Raw genomic sequence first — 20,020 nt, forward strand, 5'->3', positions numbered from 1 at the left:
GATGCTGCTTGGCCTGCTGTGTTCATCCAGCCCTGCACCTTGTTGTCTCGGATTCTCCAGCATCTGCAGTTCCTACTATCTCTTGTCATCACATGGGCTGCTTTCACCATAGTCAACTGATTTGCACCTAGCTTTTCTTTCTCCTGGCTCATTATTATGTATTCCTTTGTCTGCCCAACTGTTCTCTTTCCCCGGGCTCTATCTCCACCTATCATTTACTCCTTCCTCTCTTCCTGCCAGCTTCAAATATATATCAACCTTTTTTTAAGGTACAAGCAGTTCTGAGGAAGGATCGCCAGACTCAAAATGTTGATTCTGCTTTCTCTCCACAGATGCTGCCAGATTTACTGAATTTATCTAGGTATGTCTGTTTTGGCCCCCTCTTAGGCCACGATTTCGATGAAGAGTAAAGAAGTTTTCCCAGTTTCTTGGCCCGTAATAACAAGCATCACAAAACAAGTTCACTTGTGAAGATTAGATTTTTGTTTATGGAAACCCGTTAGGTGAAAATCAGCTGCCTCACTTCTGACACTGCAAGGATGACTTCAAAAGCACTTAATGCCAATGAGGCCATGGAAGACTATGCAAATACAACTTCTTCCTTTGTCTGTGAAGTTTGATTTTCATGGCTCGTTTTCTCTTTGTCCAATTGCCAAGGGTCAGTCACAAAGAGTGGAACACTCTGCACACATAGCCCAGGGCAGTGCACATCAGGTATACAGTAAAGCTTGTGCTTCTCTGCACAAACCTCAGGACGGTCCTGTGCCTACAGCAGAGTGACACATCTGTGCAAATGGTAGGAATGACAACACCACCAACTTGCATTCATATGGCAGCATGGTGGCTCAGTGATTAGCACTACTGCCTCACAGTGCCAGGGACTTGGGTTCGATTCCACTGTCTGTGTGGAGTTTGCACATTTTCTGAGAATGCGCTCTGGTTTCCTCCCACAGTCCAAAGATGTGCAGGTTAGGTGGATTAGCCATGCTAAATTGCCCATAGTCTCCAGGGATATGCAGGATGGTTGTATTAGCCATGGGGATATGCAGGGATACAGGAATAGGGTAGGGGGTGGGTCTGAATGGGATGCTCTTCGGAGAGTTGATGTGGACTTGATGGGTTCAATAGCCTGCTTCCACACTATAGGGATTCCATGCTATAAAGATTTTAACTGTGCCCAGGTCAGGTGCAGCTTGGGTTGGACACTTGCAGACCAGGTCGAAGAAGGGTCCAAGCTAACAGGAGGCATCATGGTTGCTGCTTCCACAGTTCTACTGCATACATGACACCGTTCCCCACACACTAATTCCCAAGGACTTGACAACTGTCAATGAATATTTTAACTCAAGCATTAGTCAGGGTTAGATGACCATAAGCTTGATAAAAGAGGCAGGTTTTAAAGAGTGTCTTAAAGAAGGAAAATGAGGTACTGAAGGTGCAGAACTTGGGGCTTAGCAACTGAAGGTGTAGCCACCAACAGTTGTGTGATCAAAATCAGAGATGCATCAGGGGCCAGAATTAGATAAGCACAGATACTTTGGTGGGTTAGAGAAAATTACAAAGAAGTTCAAGACCATGGAGGATTTGAAAACAAAATGATAACTCTAAAATTGTGATATTATTCATCCCGGAATCAGTATAAGTCAGCAGGTACAAGGTAACAGGGAAAGAAGACAAGCATGTTAGGACATGGGAAACAAATTTTTAACTGGTAAAGGGTAGACTGTAGGAGGCCAGTCAGAATGCCCTGGAATAGTCTTGTCTGCAGGAGTGTACTGCTCATTCAGGAGACATTAAAATTGGTGTCTCACAAACCTATGTGGGACCTTTTCATTTTCTCCATTCTTGATTTGAAACTAAATCCAATTATCCAGGAATTAAAACTTAAACCATGAACACTCCTACAACTACAAGGAAAATGAAAGTGGAAAGAAAAAAAATTACTGGGACATTTAAAAAACATGTTTTCCACTCTCCTTCAGTTTTTCAGTTTATTAATTATAAAAATATTCTAGATATGCTGAGATGAAGGGGGAGAGTCTGCATCCACTGGAATTTTGAAGAATGAGAGATGATCTTATTGAAATGTAGAAGATCCTGAGGAGAACTGATATGGCAGATGCTGAACAAGTATTTCCCCTTGTGGAAAAGATTAAATCCATGAGACACAGTTTAAAAAGTAAGGGCTTCCCATTCAAGACAGAGATGAAGAGAAATGTTTTCTCTAAGTTATTCAAGTTCTAGTCTCCCTGCTGTAGGGAAAATTTGTGAAACTTGAAAGGGTTCAGAAAGGCTTTACGAGGATGTTGCCAGCGTTGGAGGGTTTGAGCTATAGGGAGAGGCCAAATAGGCTGGGACTATTTTCCCTGGAGCGTCGGAGGTTACGGGGTGACCTTAATAAAGTTTATAAAATTGGGTACGCGGAGGGGGGGAAAAAGGGTCAGGGATGGGGTGAATAGTCAAAGTCTTTTCCCCAGGGTAGGGGAGTCCAAAACTAGAGGGCAGAGGTTTAAGATGAGAAGGGAAAGATTTAAAAAGGTATTTAAGCAGCAACATTTTCATGCAGAGGGTGGTGCGTGTATGGAATGAGCTGCCAAAGGAAGTGGTGGACGCTGGTACAATTACAATTACAACATTTAAAAGGCACCTGGATGGGTATATAAATCGGAAGGGTTCAGAAGGATATGGACCAAATGCTGATAAATGGGACTAGATTAATAAAGGATATCTGGTTGGCATGGACGAGTTGGACCGAAGGATCTATTTCTGTCCTGTACAGCTTTATGACTCTATGACTGTAGAATCCTCTTCTCCAGAGATCAATGGAGGCAGGGTCATTGAATACATTTGTGGCTAAGTGAGGTAGTTTCTTTGTTGGTGCCGAGAGATCAATGTGAGGAAACCTCCAATGGACGACCAACCAAAGTTGGAATAGCCTAAATAAAAAGCTAATGTGTTTGGTTAGTCAATTGAAGGTAATTTAACATAATAACTGCCTGGGGAACAGTACATCTTCACTGAGTATATGACGTGTACATTAGATTGTATGCCATTTCTACGGAGGTCAGTGTGTATTTTGGGAAATGAAAAGAGACCTATTCATCAAATACTGTGCCACTCAGCACACCCTGTTCCAGATCCATCCAAACAGGATCCCAGTTAACTTTTTCTTTAAATGCACTGAGTCTTTAGAGAGTGAACCTGCTGCTTGCTTGCCCACACTTTGTTAACAGCCAGTTTCTATGGCAACAGAAAGCTAAATGAAAGTCCAAAGATCAATATTGTCACTGTGCAGCCCCCTGCGTGCACAAACACTCTTCTTTCATCAAGTATTTAAGATGACAAAGGTTATTATTACATTTTCTGATGTGATGTTACTTCATACTTCAGCATGACAGATGTTGAAATAAAATGTGGCCTTCTCTCACTCTCTCTCTCACACACACACACACACACACACACACACGGTCAACTGCCTTTTGCAGAACACACCCTGTTTTAATTTCCCATTGATTCAATCAGCATTGTTCAGTTTCCACAATGGGTACCAAATCTGCTGCTTGTGTGGATGGGCAGATCAGAGGGCCTCCTTATTGGGCTGCTCCTGAACCTTGTTAAAGTAGCCATCAATGGGTCTTGGCAGTGGGCCTTGGAAAGGGTTGTAATTCCTGACTTACTGACCGTCTTCCACAGTTAGCTCCATGCCCAAGTGTCCTTGGAGAGGGAGCAAGTGATGTGCGCCATGAGCCTTGAAACCTTTAGTGATAGGAAGGCACTGAAAAAGTTTTTCTTTACCACCAACACCATTTTGATTTATTTCCCTCTCATTTTTCCCATTTTTGTTCTTTTTTTTGTCACCCTGCACAGTTGGGCAGTGACTGTAATTAAAAGGGCAATTTTAAAATTTGATGGGGCGGTTTATTTATTCAAAAAACCTATTCTTTCACTGATAATGCTCTGTTGAACTCAAGAAAATACATGTGAGTTGCTAAGACTGCAAGGTGGACAAGGGAAGAAGCAAAGACAGACATACAAATTGATGATAGAGAGAGAAAGTGACACAGAGTCGGACAGGGAGAGAAGAAGGACACAGGCAGTCATAGCGAGAAAGACTGACAGCGACACAAAAATAGGCTGAGTGAAACACACAAAGGGAAAAAGAGACATGGGGGGACTAAAAGGAAGGTCACATAGGGAGAAAGAGAAAGGGACAAAACGAGAAAGAGATGCACAGAGGAAGAGCCGAGACTAACAGTCAGAAAGAGACAGACAACACGAAAGAGAGAGAAATACGGTGGGTTGGGTGGGTTGGTGATGTTGAGAGAGAGGAAGTAACAGCGATATAAGGAGATTGGAACACAAATACAAGGAAAAGAAAGAGATACACTGGGAGAAAATGAGGCATGCATATATGAAGAAAGAGAGACATATGGATACTGAGAGAGACACACAGGGAGAAACAAACAGAAACAAAGCAAAAAGGGAAGCTCTAAAAACAAACATTCACCAGGACCATGTTTCTGGCCAGCGTGCAGTAATTCAAGTTGTATATTGCTTTAATGAAAATACCAGGTCAGTATTAAACTTGTCTGTAGAATTGATAGTTCTGGTAGGAATCGATTGTTTTGCCCAGACAACGAGCCTGTACCCCTCCTCCATTGCCAATATTTTTCTAACATCCAAAATGAATTTTTGTAAGAGTAACTACCTGCCATATTCTTATTTGAGTAGTCCACTGCTATCTAAGCTGAATCTAGGGCCTGTTGTATTATCAGTGGTCAAGGTTGGACCACTAAATAAAAACCGAAAGTACTGCAGATGCTGTGAATCACGAACAAAACAAGTTGCTGGAAAAGCTCAGCAGGTCTGGCAGCATCTGTGAAGGAATAAAATAGAGTTAACGTTTTGAGTCCGGTGACCCTTCCTCAGAAGGGTGGACCACTGAGGAGTCTAAACAGAAGATGTACTTGTTTTACATAACGAGGTGGCTTATTGCATAATAGCAATCATTATAATTTATATTCACTTGCCTGGCATAATTACATAGGATAATTGGGAGCTGTGCAGAGCACATCTGCTCCTCTTAGGAACATGTGGATCTCCACCCAAAGACCGTGTGACATCATCAGATTGTAACATTGTCGTCAATTCCTTTAGAACAATTGCCTTATATAATGCTTCCCTATGATATTTTCCCCAGGGTTTATTTGTAGCAATTTCAGGGAGATTTTAACTTTTATTTCTGAGAGACTACAGGCCAATCCCAGACAGGCAGAAACACAGCTGGCAATGATGTTCCACATGGACATATTTGCAGGCATGCTATATTTCCACGTTCAGAACAAGAGAACAGAAAAAAAATATAATGACCCTGAAATTCTGCAGGTGTTATATACCATCTCCTGCCAGAATATTTGGCATTTTCAGGGCAAACCACTTGTTGTCTCTCATACATTTAAATCTCACTTCCCAGAAGAATCCTGCCTGGGTCCAAACCGGAATAGGGAGTGTCTGGTGAGGTACTAAGCTAGTAGCTTTCAAAGCTCCACATGCCCGGCCTAACACAACCAGGCAGAAGGCATAAATTATCTGTGACATCAACAGAAAGTAAGGGAAAGCTGTTAACAGTTTATCACTTCCATGCTGTGCGAAAAGATGCTGCACTGTACTGTCCATAGCGCTGCTGTGTTTTGGATAAGATGTTAAACTGAGAACCTACTTGTTCTCTAAAATGGCGCTATTTTGATAAAGAACAGTGGAGTTCATCAAAGTGTCCTAATCAATGTTTATCCCTCAAATCAACATCACTAAAACAGATCATCCTCTCATTATCACATTTGTTCTCTGTGGGAGTTTGATGTATGTAAACTAGGTACAGGGATTCATCCATTATAACAATAACTCGACTTTAAGAAGTACCTAATTGCCTGTAAAGTGCTTTCGAATGTCCTGAGGTTATAATAGGAACAACAGAAATCAAAATATTTATTTCTTTATTCAAAGCTGCTTCTTAGATCAGTGTGTTACCAATCCAGGAAGGAAAGGAGTGTTTGGGGAATGAAGTGGAGGCAAATAATTGGTGTTACATTGGGAAAATATAAATTATAGCATGGCTAGGCTCAATTTCAGAACAACAGTAAAGAAAGAAAGACTTACATTTACATAGTACTTTTTATACCTACCAGGTATCTCAATGTCCTTTACAGACATGGAGGTACTTCATTTTAAAAAAAAGAGTTGTCATTTTTGTAAGGTACAAAATGCAGCAGCCAAATTGCACACAGCAATCTACAACTAATGAGGTGATAATAATTAGATGAGGGTTGGTTAGCTCAGTTGGCAGCATAAGGCTGTTATGGTGCAGTGGTAGTATCTGTATCTGAGTCAGGAGGCTTGAGTTCAAGCTCTACCTGCTCCAGAGGTGTGTCACAACATCTCTGAACAGATTGATTAAAAGCATGGGCTCAGTTAGCTGGACAGCAAACTGTGACAATGCTGGTTCAGTTCCAGCGCCAGTTGAGGTTGTCATGAAGGCCCCTTCTCAACTTTGCTGGAGGTGTGGAGACCCTCAGGTTAAACTACCACCAGTTATGTCTCTCTCTAATGAGATTTTACTTTAACCTAATAATCAGGTATTTTATTTTGTTTTCCTTCAAAATAGTACCATGGGATTTCTTATATTCACCCAAATAGGTAGACATGGCTTTGGTTAACCTGACAGTGTATCACTCCCTTCACCCTAGCTCATTAGTCTTGATTCTTGTGCTCAAGCCCTAGATTTGAACTTGGAAGCTTGTGATTCCAGAGCACAGGTACACCAACATAACCACAGCTAACCCACCTCTGAACTAGGAGTTCTGGGTTCAAGCCTCATCTGCTTCAGCGGTTTGTAATAATAACTCTAAACAGGTTAATTGGAAAGTAGCTAAATAATGCAGAATCAAAGATAGGAGCTTCTGCACCGGAAAAGAGGGCAGAGTTCCTTAGGGACAGGAACGTTAGAGAACAAAATGTTTTGGTTGTGGGAAATCTTGAATTATGACTTGCGCAAGAACATAAGAAGCAAGAGTAGGCTCTGTGGCCTGTTAAAGTCTGCTCCACCATTCAATATCACGGCTGCCTCAATTCCACTTTCCCAACTTATATCCATATCCTCGGATTCCCTTAGTGGCCAAAAGTCTGGCAACCTCAGTGATTGAACGTACACAGCCCTGGTACAGAATTTCAAAGATTCACAACTTTGACAGTGAAGAAACCTCTCCTCAGTCAAGTAAATGGAAATCCTTTCATCTTGAGGCTATTGGGCAGGTTACGAAACAAAGTGTAATGATGGAATCAAAGTACAGATCAACTGTAATCTGAATGAATGTTGAGAAGAGGCTTCGGGGTTAAAGTCCTACTCCTGGTCCTATATTCCAAAGAAATGGGTACAAGAGAGTAAAATGTATTTATATTTGTAGGAAAGGGTGGTCTATTATAAATAGAGATATTAAAACTAAATTGAAACATAAGAAAAAGGAGGCATGTAATAAAGATAGAGGCTAAAAACAGTAAGAAAATTTCTGTGGAAGACAGAAAGTGTGGGGGAGGTGAAATGAGAGATTAAAAATAGATGAAAGGGCAAGTTTACAGCAGAAAATATAAAAAGAATATATCAACAGCTTACATCAGGATATAAAAAGAAAAAAGAAAGATTATTTAAAGAGAGGGTAGGTCCACTCATGAGTGAAGGAGAAGCACTAATTGCAAGGCATTAAGGATCAGTTGATATATTGCGTCAGTCTGTGCAAGTAATGGCAATGAATATGTCAGTGTGCAGAAGAATTATGGAACAACTGACAAAGAGACAACTGCAGAACTGGTTCTGAAAATAACAGCAGAGCTCAAAAGCGAAATGAGTCACTAGGCCCTAAATGGCATCTACCCGATGTTGTTTAAGGAAGAATAGAAGAATTTTGGATTCCTGTATCTGAATCCTGTTTAGTTATGCTGGAGGACTGCACAGTACACAAGGATGAACAGCCCTCTTAAAATCACAAGCAGAAAGGTTGAGCTGGGTTGACCATACTCTCAGAATCATTCGAATGTTACAGCATAGGAAAAGACAATTGAGCTCATCATGCCTGCACAAGCTCTCCAAACAATTCACTTTGTATCATTTGCCCACCATCTCTCTCTAACCCTGCAAATTTTCTCTTTCAGATAACAAGTTAAATCCTTTTTGAATGTTTCAATTGAACCTGTGTCGAACAATGTGACGTATTATGGGTGTGCTCTTAGAAAATAAAAACAAAGAGAAAAAGCATGAATATCTAGCAATGTATGGACTTTATCTAGGGAAACTTCCAGCACAGCTGGAGTGACACCCACTCTGCATGCTGTGATCAAGGCAGGTGCAGTGGGAAAGAGACTGTTATTTACTTTCTTTCAAGTGTGCTTTTACAGAGCAGATCTGGAAAAAGATGCAAGACTTTGTTTGAGGTTCATTTTGTGAACTCCTTGACACAGGACTATGTGGTTTATGGGCTGTTCCAGGGACAACCAGTGAAATAAACATCAACTACCACTGGAAGATTAACTAAGTGAAAGATGCTCTTTAGCCTGCTCAAAACCTTTAGCACGTACAGGGTGGACAAAAAAAAAATGGTGCAGACTGGCACATTTCAAGATTACAGACTATGTGCTGAGGGGCAAACTTAGGACAGTAATGACAGAAGCCGAATATATGAAGGTGGGACTGTTTAAGACTTTTCAGCCATAAATAGCAGCAATAAGAACAAACAGCGCTCTCTTTCATACACGTATATGCACAGCCACACATTAGTCTTAAAAGGAAGGTGCAGTGCAACAAGCTGACCACACAGAGCCAACCAGCAAGCATTAGAGTGAACAGGGATTAAGAGAAATTCCTTTATACAGAAGGTTGTTAGAAAACAGAATACATTTTGATGGGGAAATAGTTGAGGAAAAAATTGCTGTCTCTTTCCGAGGAAATGTGAGTGAAGCAAAAAGAATATACCAGACTTCAGGGGAGAGTAGGGCAACAGAGTAAGCTCTGGCCTGCTCCAGAACAGACGTGATGCATTAGCTGACATCCTGCTGTTATTCCATAAAGTTCACCAGTTCCTTTGTTTTCCTTTCAAAGGTTATTAAGCTCCTCAAAGCTTGTCCTGCCATTTCAATTAAAACATGGCTGACCTGTATTGCAACTACAAAATCCCACCTTTGTTCAAGAACCTATATTTTTGCATCTTTGACAAGATCAGTATTTGTTGTCCATTCCTAACTGCCAATGACACAAGGGGCTAGCGATTTCAGAGGCCAATTAGGAATTAACCACATTGCTATGGTTCTGGAGACAGCAGGTTTCCTTCCCTAATGGACATGAGTGAGCCAGATATATTTTTTTTTAAACAAAAAAAAGATAGGTTTTACCCTTAATATTTCAGATTTTTAAACTGCATTTAAATCCCACCAGATACCATGGTGGGATTTGAACCCATACCTCCAGCGCACTGGCCTGGGCCTTGGGTTACTAGTCCAGTGGCAGTGCCACTAATGCCACCAATGCCCAGAAGGAAAACAGTGACCTCAGTTTTGATATTGTCTACTAACCTTCTGATCCCAACAGCATTTTGGGAGTTTGGATTCTAGATTTCCAGTATCCTTTCTGCGATGGAATGCTTCCTGAGACAGCTAAGCAAGTTCTAAACTTAAGATTATGTTTTCTTGTTCTGGACTCCACCCACCAGAGGAAATAGTTTTCTCTCTATATATCCAAGCTATTCTCATAGAGTAATAGTCATAGAGCTGTACAGCTTGGAAACAGACCCTTCGGTCCAACTTGTCCATGTCGACCAGATATCCTAAATTAATCTAGTCCCATTTGCCAGCATTTGGCCCATATCCCTCTAAACCCCTCCTATTCATATACCCATCCAGATGTCTTTTAAATGTTGCAATTGTACCAGTCCCCACCACTTCCTCTGGCAGCTCATTCTATGCACGTACCACCCTCTGTGCGAAAATCTTGCTCCTTAGATCCCTTCACCTTCAATCTATGCCCTCTAGCTTTGGACTCCACTGGGTAAAAGACCTTGGCTATTCACCCTATCTATGACCCTCATGATTCTATAAACTTCTATAAGGTCACCCCTCAGCATCCAAAGTTCTAGGGAAAATAGCCCCAGCCCATTCAGCTTCTCCCTATAGGTCAATCCCTCCAACACTGGCAACATCCTTGTAAACCTTTTCTGAACCCTTTCAAGTTTCACAACATCCTTCCTATAGCAGGAAGGCCAGAATTGAACACAGAATTCCAATACTGGCCTAACCAATATCCTGTACAGCCTTAACATGACCTCCCAACTCCTACACTGAACGCATTGACCAATAAAGGCAAGCATACCAAACACCTTCTTGACTATCCTGTCTACCTGTGGCTCTACTTTCAAGGAACTACGAACCGACACTCCAAGGTCTCTTTGCTCAGCAACACTCCCTAGGACCTTACCATTAAATGTATAAGTCTTGCCCTGATTTGCCTTTCCAAAATGCAGCACCTCACATCTATCTAAATTAAACTTGTTCTGCTATTCCTCAGCCCATTTGATCAAGGTCTCAATGTACTCTGAGGTAACCTTCTTGGCTGTCCAGTATACCCCCAATTTTGGTGTCATCTGCAAACTTACTAACCATACCACCTATGTTCAAATCCAGATCATTATTTAAACAACAAAAAGCAGTGGACCCAGCAACAATCGGTGGCACACTGCTGTTTGCAGGCATTTTCTTGTTAATCATCTCACACACTTCATTTTGATCAACACTTAATCTTTGATACTCAAGGAATACAAGCCTAGATGAGCAACCTTGCTCATAATTCAGTGTTTATTTGACCTTATGCTTGGAACGCACCCTTTGCCTAGAATTTATAGTATAGTAACAGGCCATTCAGTCCAACTACTCAGCCCTGATATTTATAGTTTATATCCAAGTCTCCTCTCATTCCATTTATCATGTTATATTCAGCATGTCATTTTCAGTATTATTAAGTATCTTATATATATAGCTCCGTCAGACCATCTTAGTTGCCTTCTATCAAGGTTGAAAAACCCATTTTTCTAATTCAGAAGTGAATTTTCTACCTGTAGGTAATTAGCTGAATTACAATTCAGTGTATTGTGTCAATTAAGCACAACACACAGTTTTCTTTATCTTCAAGCTTTACGCCGTTATTAGTGATAAAAGTCATACATCACCAACTGGCAAAAGCATCATGGACCAATGATTTAAGATAAGTTAAGGCTACATGAAAAAACACTTAATTATGCAATCAATAGTTAGGATCTGGGTTGTATTATCTGAGAGGGTTGGAAGCAGATCCAATTCTAGCTTCAAAAGGATGAACTCCTGAAGACAGAAAATTTGCAGGGTCATGGGAAGAAACGGGCCCGGAAGTGAGACTAACTAAACGGCACCTGCAAGCAGTAGCGCAGACTTGATGGGATTTTTTTCTGTGTTGTAACTACAGTATTGCATTTGGCCTGACCAGAGAATGGTCACATTCTCTGAGCTCACATAGCACCTGCTTCTCAGGCATGATGTGACTTACTGAGGCTTTAAAATTAGCAGGCAGGATGTTTGCATGTGCACTTCCAGCTGGAATTCCTACACTCTGAGGATCAAAATCAAAGACTACATTTAACCGCATCAAAAATATGTTAAGCTTCTTAATGAAACATAGGAAAGTGGAGAAAAAGTAGACAATTTGAATGGTGAATTGGTTTATGGGCCAAACACATCATCAGTCTTCATCTACCTCGATGCCATTTTTCCATATTCCTGTTTACCATTAGTAGCCATGAACTTTTCTTGAACATGCTCAATAGCTGAGATTCCACAGCCTTCTTGGGTAGAGAAATTGAAAAATTACTACCTTCTGAATGAAGAAATTTTCCTCACTTCAGTCTTAAGTGAGTATCTCTTCCTGTAACCCTGGTTCTCAATTCATCAGCCATGGAAAATACCTAAGTTTGTAAGTTTCAATGAGATCTTTTCTCATGTTCAAACTCGACAGAATACAAATCTAGTCTCCTCAGAATCGCATAAAGGAACCTTGCGTCCCTGAAACAGCCTCTCCAAACTGGTTGACCCATTCCCACCAGTGTTGGTTTTCCTGAAGAACTGTGATCTTGACCATTTGGGGAGTTAAGAGTTAACAATCGAACTCACTCAAATCTTGGAAGCAACAGATGTTCCTGCATATAAACAGAACGACTTCCCAGAGTCGTGGGAGGGAGGTATGGCGAGTCTTCTGCTTTTCATGGGTAGAGTAACACAGTTATTTAGATGGATCTATTAACTGTATAGTGTAGAAAGATAATGGTGAACAATCCCTATTTTCCCAAAGGATCCACAAACTGTTAAGTCAGGAAACCTTTGTTTGATTGAAATGGCTTCAGAGTAAACAACCACAATTGTTTACATCAATGGGTTGTTTTCAAGGGATTCAGGAACAGTACAGTACGTCACGAGGTTTCAACTGTGACATTCTACTTGGCTGATGTCAAAGATTCTTGCCAAAAGGAGCATCGTTTTCAACTTTTTTCAGAGTGAATAAAAGGCAAAACAAGAAATTCAAAGCCACTCTATCAAGCTGGGCTGAACACACATTAGAAGTTAATAAACTCTTCTGGATATTCAATCAATCATTCGCTGTATTTATGTTAAAGGTATCATTGTGAACCAGGGCAGAAGGCATGCTGAAATGCCCTTAAATGCTAACAGTGAGCCCTAACATAGACCATACTTAAAGAAGCACTGCAATAAGCAAGGGAAATTACAGACCTGAATGTTAGGTCAATAACAGTGGGAGTGGGCTTCTCCTGAACCCACATTGAAAAACATCCATCCCAATCACCACTACAGTCTTTAGTTGCCTTGCTACAGTCCCTTTACCTTTTGCATCTTCTGAAGACAGTGTTATCCCTCTGATATATTTTCAGCTGCCACAGATGCAAATTCATAGAATCTAATGCAACACTGAGACACTCAGTGGTGGGGCCAGAATGACACGGGGACAACCAGTGCATAATCCAGTATTGATTTGCTACTGTCTGTTCTGCTTCCCTACAAGCAGGAATCGAAATAGTGAAAAGTCCCGTATCATGTAGGAATCAAGACACAAATCATCTGTAAAATACCGTTTAGCTTTCCTTCAGTCATCCATTGAGAAAGATTCCATATATCCTATCTATCCAGTGGTTGTCCAGAGGGATCAGTACTAGGTGCACTCTTGTTTCTCATTTATATAAATGATTTGGATGATAACGTAGGAGGCAAAGTAAGTAAGTTTGAGGATGACACCAAAATTGGTGAGATAGTGACAGTGAAGAAGGCTACCTAAGATTACAAAGAGATCTTAATCAATGGAGTCAATAGGTTGAGGAGTGGCAGATGGAGTTTAATTTGGATAATTGTAAGGTTTTGCATTTTGGTAAAACAAACAAGGGCAGAACTTATACAATTAATAGTCGGGTCCCAGGTAGCATTGTAGAACAGACAGACCTAGGGGTTCAGGTACATAATTCTTTGAAATTTGTCTTACAGGTAGACAGGGTGGTTAAGAAGGCATTTAGCATGCTTGCCTTCATTGTTTGGACCTCTGAGTATAAGAGTTGGGATATCATGTTGGGGTTGTACAGGATGTTTGTGAGGTCTCTTCTGGAGTCCTGTGTCCAGTTTTTCTCACCTTGTTACAGGAAGGATATTATTAAATGGGAGGCAGTTCAGAAAAGATTTACCAGGATGTTGCCAGGAATGAAGGGTTTGAGTTAAAAAAAAAATCAGTGGATTGTAGGAGGTCGAGGCATGACCTTATAGAGGTTTATAAATTCATGAGCGGCATAGATAACATAAATAGCAAGGATCTTTTCCCTCAGGTGGAGGAATTCAATACTAGCGGGGATATTTTTGAGGTGAGAGGAAAAGGATTTGAAAAGGACATGAGGGGCAACTGTTTTACACAAAGTGGTTAGTGTGCGGAGTGAACTGCCAGAGGAAGTGGTGCATGCAAGTACAGTTACAATGTTTAAAAGACATTTGGATAAATACATGAATAGGAACTGTTTGATGGGATACAGGCCAAATACAGGCAGATGACATGGACTACTTGGACTGAAGGGTTTGATTCCATGCTCTATCACTATGACTTTATAGTCCAATGCAGTCCCAAACATGCTCTTAATCAACCCCAAGATTCTTCACTTTATTAATATGTCTGATATTCTGACACCTGGAAGGATGTCAATTCTGCACTTACCCTTTGCACGCTGCTATAAAGTGTGTGCAATGGGGAGACCAAATACAGTTAAGATGACTGTTTTGCTAAACAACTCCTTTCAGACCGCAACAGTGACCAGTGACCAATCTTCCAGTTGTCCACTGTGCTAATTCTGCACCCTACTTCTACTCAGACCTTTAAGCTCTTGGGTTCCTAAAATTACTTCAAAGCTCAGCACAAGCTCAAGGAACAGTTCATCACTTTTTGTTTCTTTACATGCTTCTAGGTTCAAATGTGGAACACAACAATTTTGCCATTTTCTGAGACAGCAGCTGCTGGTAATGGTTCTGCTAGTAGGAATCTGAATTCAACAAAAATTTGGAATTAAAAGTCTAATGATGACCATGAATCATTGCCAATTGTCAGGAAGAAAACGATCTGGTTCACTAATGTCCTTTAGGGAAGGAAACTGCCATCCACATCTGGCCTTGAGACTACATATGATTCCAGATCTACAGCAACGTGGTTGGCTCTCAACTGCCCTCTGGTCAATTAGGGATGGGCAATGAATACTGGCCTAGTCAAAGATGCCCACACCCTGTCAAAGCAATTTTTTAAAATTCAGAGAGTGGTGTTGGGGTGGGTTTAAACAAGCTTGTCATGAGGATGTGAACTTGAGGGATGACCCAAATTGGATGAAAGTAAGGCTAGTAAATGGAAGTCAAAAAGATGCTTAGGAGACTCACTGGCTCCCGGCCAGTCCTTGGCACTCTTGGGGTGGCACAGTGTTAGTACTGCTGCCTCACAGCACTAGGGACCCAGGTTCAATTCCACCCTCAGGCAGCTGTCTGGATGGAGCCTGCACGTTCTTCCTAGTGTCTGCGTGGGTTTCTTCCAGATGCTCCGGTTCCTCCCACAGTCCAAAAAATGCAGTTTGGTTGGATTGGCCATTCTAAATTGCCATAGTATCCCGGGATGTAAAGGTAGATTAGCCATGGGAAATAGAGATAGGGGTAGGAGGCTGGGTATGGGGAGGGATGCTCTGCAGAGGGTTGGTGTGAACTAGATGGGCTGAATGGCCTGCTTCCACACTATAGGTATTCAATTGTATGAGACTAGAAGACAGGAGAAACAAATGCATGTACACCAAGGTAGATGATATAAAGGCACAAATAGAGATACATAAGTATGATCTAATTGTCGTTACAGAAACGTGACTACATGGTGACCAGGACTAGGAACTGAATATTCCTGGATACTCACCATATAAGAAGGACAGTGAAGAAGAAAAAGCACCTGGAGTTGCAATTATAATGAAGGATGTAATCAGTACATTAGAAAGGGAGGATCTCAGACTGTAAACACAGTGTGTGGAATCTGGTTGGTTCAAACTTAGAAACAGCAAGCATTGATTGGAGTAATTAATAGGCAACCGAATCTAGTGGGCACGGTTAGCATAAATTTGCAAATGACAAACTGGGTTTGACAAAATTGTTGGACTTTTGCTCGTGGAGTTACTAACAAAATTGAGTTGGATGTAGTATATGTGCATTTTCAGAAGACCCCATCAGAGCCTGATTAGAAATATTGAAACATATGGGATAAGAGGTAATGTACTGGTATGGATTAAGACCGTAAGATACAGGAGAAGAATTAGGCATTCAGGCCATCAAGTCTGCTGCACCATTCAACCCCATTCACCTGCCTTCTTACCATAATCCTTGATCCCCATACTAATCAAGAAAGTATCTTGGTCTTAAAGACACTCAATGACTTGGCTTCCACAGTCTTCTGCGGCAATGGGTTACACAGATTCACCATGCTATGACTGAACAAATTTCTCCTCATCTCCGTTATCTTCACTCTGAAGCTGTGCCCTTGGGTCCTCGCCTCTCCAACTAGTGAAAACATCTTCTCTATGACCACTCTGTCCATGCCTCTCAATATTCTCTAAGTTTCCATGAGATGCCCCCTCGTTCTCCTGAACTCCATTGAGTATAGACCCAGATTCCTCAAATAATCTTCATGTGACAAGCCTTTCACTCCCTGACTCACTCTTGTTAGCCTCTTCTGGGCCCAGCACATCCATCCTTATATACAGGGCCCAAATCTTACCAACCACTGAGGTCAGGCTAACTGGCCGATTGTGATTGGCAATAATTGATAATTGACAATAGATGGAGTAGGAATAAATGTTCATTCTTGCATTTGCTGGTTGTGACTAGTTAGGTACTGCAAGAATAATTATTTGGGCCGAGCTGGTCGCAATATTTTTAACAAGGGATAAATGTAACATTTCAAAATTTACGTATAATGCAAAGCTAAGTGGGAAAGATGTAAAGCAATTTAAGAAATTTGACAGGTTTAGTGAATGGGCAAGAACACTGCAGATGTAATATGGAAATATAATGTGGAAAAATGTGAAATTATCCATTTTAATAGGGGAAACAGATGTGCAGGGAATTTTTTTAAATAAGAGGTTAGAAAGTGCAAATGTATAAAGGGGCGTAGGTGTCCTTGTCGATAAGTTAAAACTACAGTCAAGGCCACAACCTGTGCACGCCACTTGATACTGCTAGCATGCAACACCTGACACTGCTAGCCTTCAATGTACAAAACCTGACACTGTCATATTTCAACATCTATCACCTGATACAGCCTGCCTTCAGCACCAAAAACCTGACAATGCCGCATTTCAACAGCCAAAACTTGTCAATGCCAGCCTCGAACACCCACCACATGACACTACCAGTCCCCAACAGCCACCACATGACACTGCTGGCATTCAGAACGCCAAAGTGCCACCTAATGTCAAATTCTGCCTCACACCAACACCCAGCATTCCACTCTGCTAGCCTTCAACACTCACTACCCAGCAATGCAAACCTTCAACATTCACTAATGGACACTACCAGCCAAGACCCGATTCTGCCAGACCCCAATGCTCACCACACAAAACTACCAGACACCAACTCCCCCACCTGACACTACAAGATATTAACTCCTGACACTCTTTGGCAACCGCTCTTAGCCTTCAACACCTATCACTGCCAGACAACAATATCAATCACTTGACAATGCCAGATACCAACAGTTATCACCAAATTCTGCTTGACCATGACAGCTAGCACCCAAGGCCACCAGCTGTCAACAAACGCTCCTCAACACTGCAGATGCCAACAGTCAGCACCAGGGCGCAAAATACTTAATTTTTTTCAAGTTCATTTTAAAACTTCTTTGACTCTACTTTTTGATGATCAGATTTCCAAGCACCTTTTGTTTCTTAACATATCCTTTTTCATCCTCATTCTTTTATTGGGTGATGCAGTCATGTAGTCACAATACTTCTGCATTTATGTTTACATAAGGATCTGGACTCACAACAATAATTATAAGAATGAATCCAAATCCTCTGTGAATGTCAAAGCAACAATGCGCAAGAAAAGCCTTAAATTCCTTGATACCAGTGTTTAATTTAGCACAAGACAACTCGCACAAGTTAACAACAGAAGTTTTCTCAAAATAACTGACATGCACTTCTACACACAAGCAACCATCCACAGACTTGTGATGCCATGCATCCACTGCATATGCACAAAACTGTAACATTTTACTGAGGTAGTTATGACCTTTTTGCTGCATCCATGGTCTCAATCTCAGGTTTGAATTTAACAATTGACAGCAGACACTATATTTTCCCCATCTGTTTGTCCCTGAAGTTCAATAGCTTTAAAGTAGGGATTTCACGTCCATTTTCAAGAAGCTCATTTACTCAGTGATTTTAAGGTTTTACATTTCCCAGTTGGTTGAGTAATTATATGTCAAATTCAAATTCTTTTCTTCTTTGCAGCCGCCCTCTCTCCCCTACCTCTCTATCACTCCTGCAGTGAGCTCCTTCTACCCAATCACCTCACATTCCTCCTCCTCCTCGACCACCCTCTTCCAGCTTCCTTTTCCATCTTTTAGACTCCCACAACCCCTGATTCCTCTTGCAATGACCTCCTTGCAGCCTCCTGCTGATACTTGCCTCTCCATTGCAGCCTCCTCCTCGTCCACCCTTCTTGCAGTCTCCTGCTCTATTCCAACCTCCCCTTGAAGCTTAAATAAAAGCAACCACCTGAAATAAAGACAGAAAAATTTGCATAAACTTAGCTAGTCTAGTAGCTTCTGCGAGAGAGAAACAAATTTAACATTTCAAGACCAGTGACTCTTCTTTGGAGCCATACTGGACTTGAAACATGAACTTTGTTTTTCTCTCTACACAAATGCTGCTAGACTTGTTGAGTTTTGATAGCACTTTCTGTTTTTATTCCTTTTGATGCTTCCTTCTTCCCCTGCTCCATTCTCAACCCTCTTGTACCTCCTCCATGGCAGACACCTTTGGCCTCTGCCTAAGGCATGGCCTATAGCTCCCAATAAAAGCCCTGGCCTCCAGCAAAAGGTACAGACAACGGCGAAAATCCTGCCCCTTGGCTAAAGGCAGCTCTGTCTCCTATTTTAATTGTCCCATAATTTACTTTCCTAACTGCTGGCTGCACCTCCAATCACAAAATGTTTCTCCAACCTCATGACTGACTTCTCCCAAAAGATTTGGCAATTTCAGGGGTGAATTCACCTGCTGGCCCCATGAATTTTGAGCCCCGCCCAGCAGCCAACTCAGCCAAACACTGATACCCAGCACCCAAAACTGTCACTGCCAACACAGCACCAAATCTTGCTGGGCATTAACAGGCAGGAACCAGACCCTACCAACCATTTCAAATCCAGATCCAAAATTGCTGGTTCAAAGATATAAAGATATAGAATTAGGTTGTATCATTATACGAGCTCACATGGTCTATCTGAAAATATAGGTCAGAGACTAAGCAGCCATGATTCTCTCAATGCTGAACTTTTGCTGTGTTCACCATTTCTAGCACATGCGACAGGTGCCCAACCCGAGGGCCTTTTAACCACAATCACACAGATCACTGGAAGTCTACTTGATATCATTAGAAATCCTGCCAGATGCAAGGTGGTAACTGGCAAGGGAAGTCAGAATGAAAGAGGACACCAGATGGAAAGTTAAGTATGCAGTCAGCAAGAGATCAATATGAGAGAGGTAGCAGCAGACAATTATCAGGCAGTATGTTTCCACATCATTCAGACTGGAACAGATTTATAGAGGGCAGCAGTAACTGGAATTGGCCCAGTGATGAAGCAGTAAGCTGAAAGCTGGAACAGGTTTAGCAGCAACACTCATGCACTGTACAGTTCAAGTTCAGTTCTCAACACAGCTGTTGAGTTCCATAAAGGTATAATTTACAGTTCTGATCCAAATCCGCACATCAAAAGGCACAACGATATAATAAAACCGGTCTCCTTTACAAATTAATCTTCTTCACCTGCACCTTCTTTATAGACTCTGGGTCAGAAAACAACAAGATTTGTAACTTGCTCAGAGACAGAGGAACAAGAAGCTATAAATGCCAAATACTTTTGTTTGTCATAAAACACTGCTGCAAGATGGCGGTTAAACACAATTTGACATCTGAGTTTCAGTACCAACAGTTTTATTAAATCCTGAACTGCCTTCTCCATATTGAACACTCCCACTTTAGGTACAGCATGAAATTAGGTAAAGAGTAAAGCTCACACTTCAAAGTCCCATCAAACACTCCTAGGGCAAACAGCACCGATTAGCTACACATTAAAGTTCCTTCTACTCTTTTACACTGAAAGTAAAGATCTCTCTAC

At 41.4% G+C, this 20,020-nt stretch overlaps 1 protein-coding gene across 3 annotated transcripts in view; it reads right to left on the reverse strand.

Moving 5' to 3' along the window:
- Window positions 1-20,020, reverse strand: part of syngap1a (synaptic Ras GTPase activating protein 1a) — a 311,203-nt gene that overhangs the window by 132,434 nt on the left and 158,749 nt on the right. The window lies entirely within an intron of this gene.

This window comes from Rhincodon typus, chromosome 35 (assembly GCF_021869965.1).
Source record: "Rhincodon typus isolate 14 chromosome 35, sRhiTyp1.1, whole genome shotgun sequence".
Classification (NCBI taxonomy): domain Eukaryota; kingdom Metazoa; phylum Chordata; class Chondrichthyes; order Orectolobiformes; family Rhincodontidae; genus Rhincodon; species Rhincodon typus.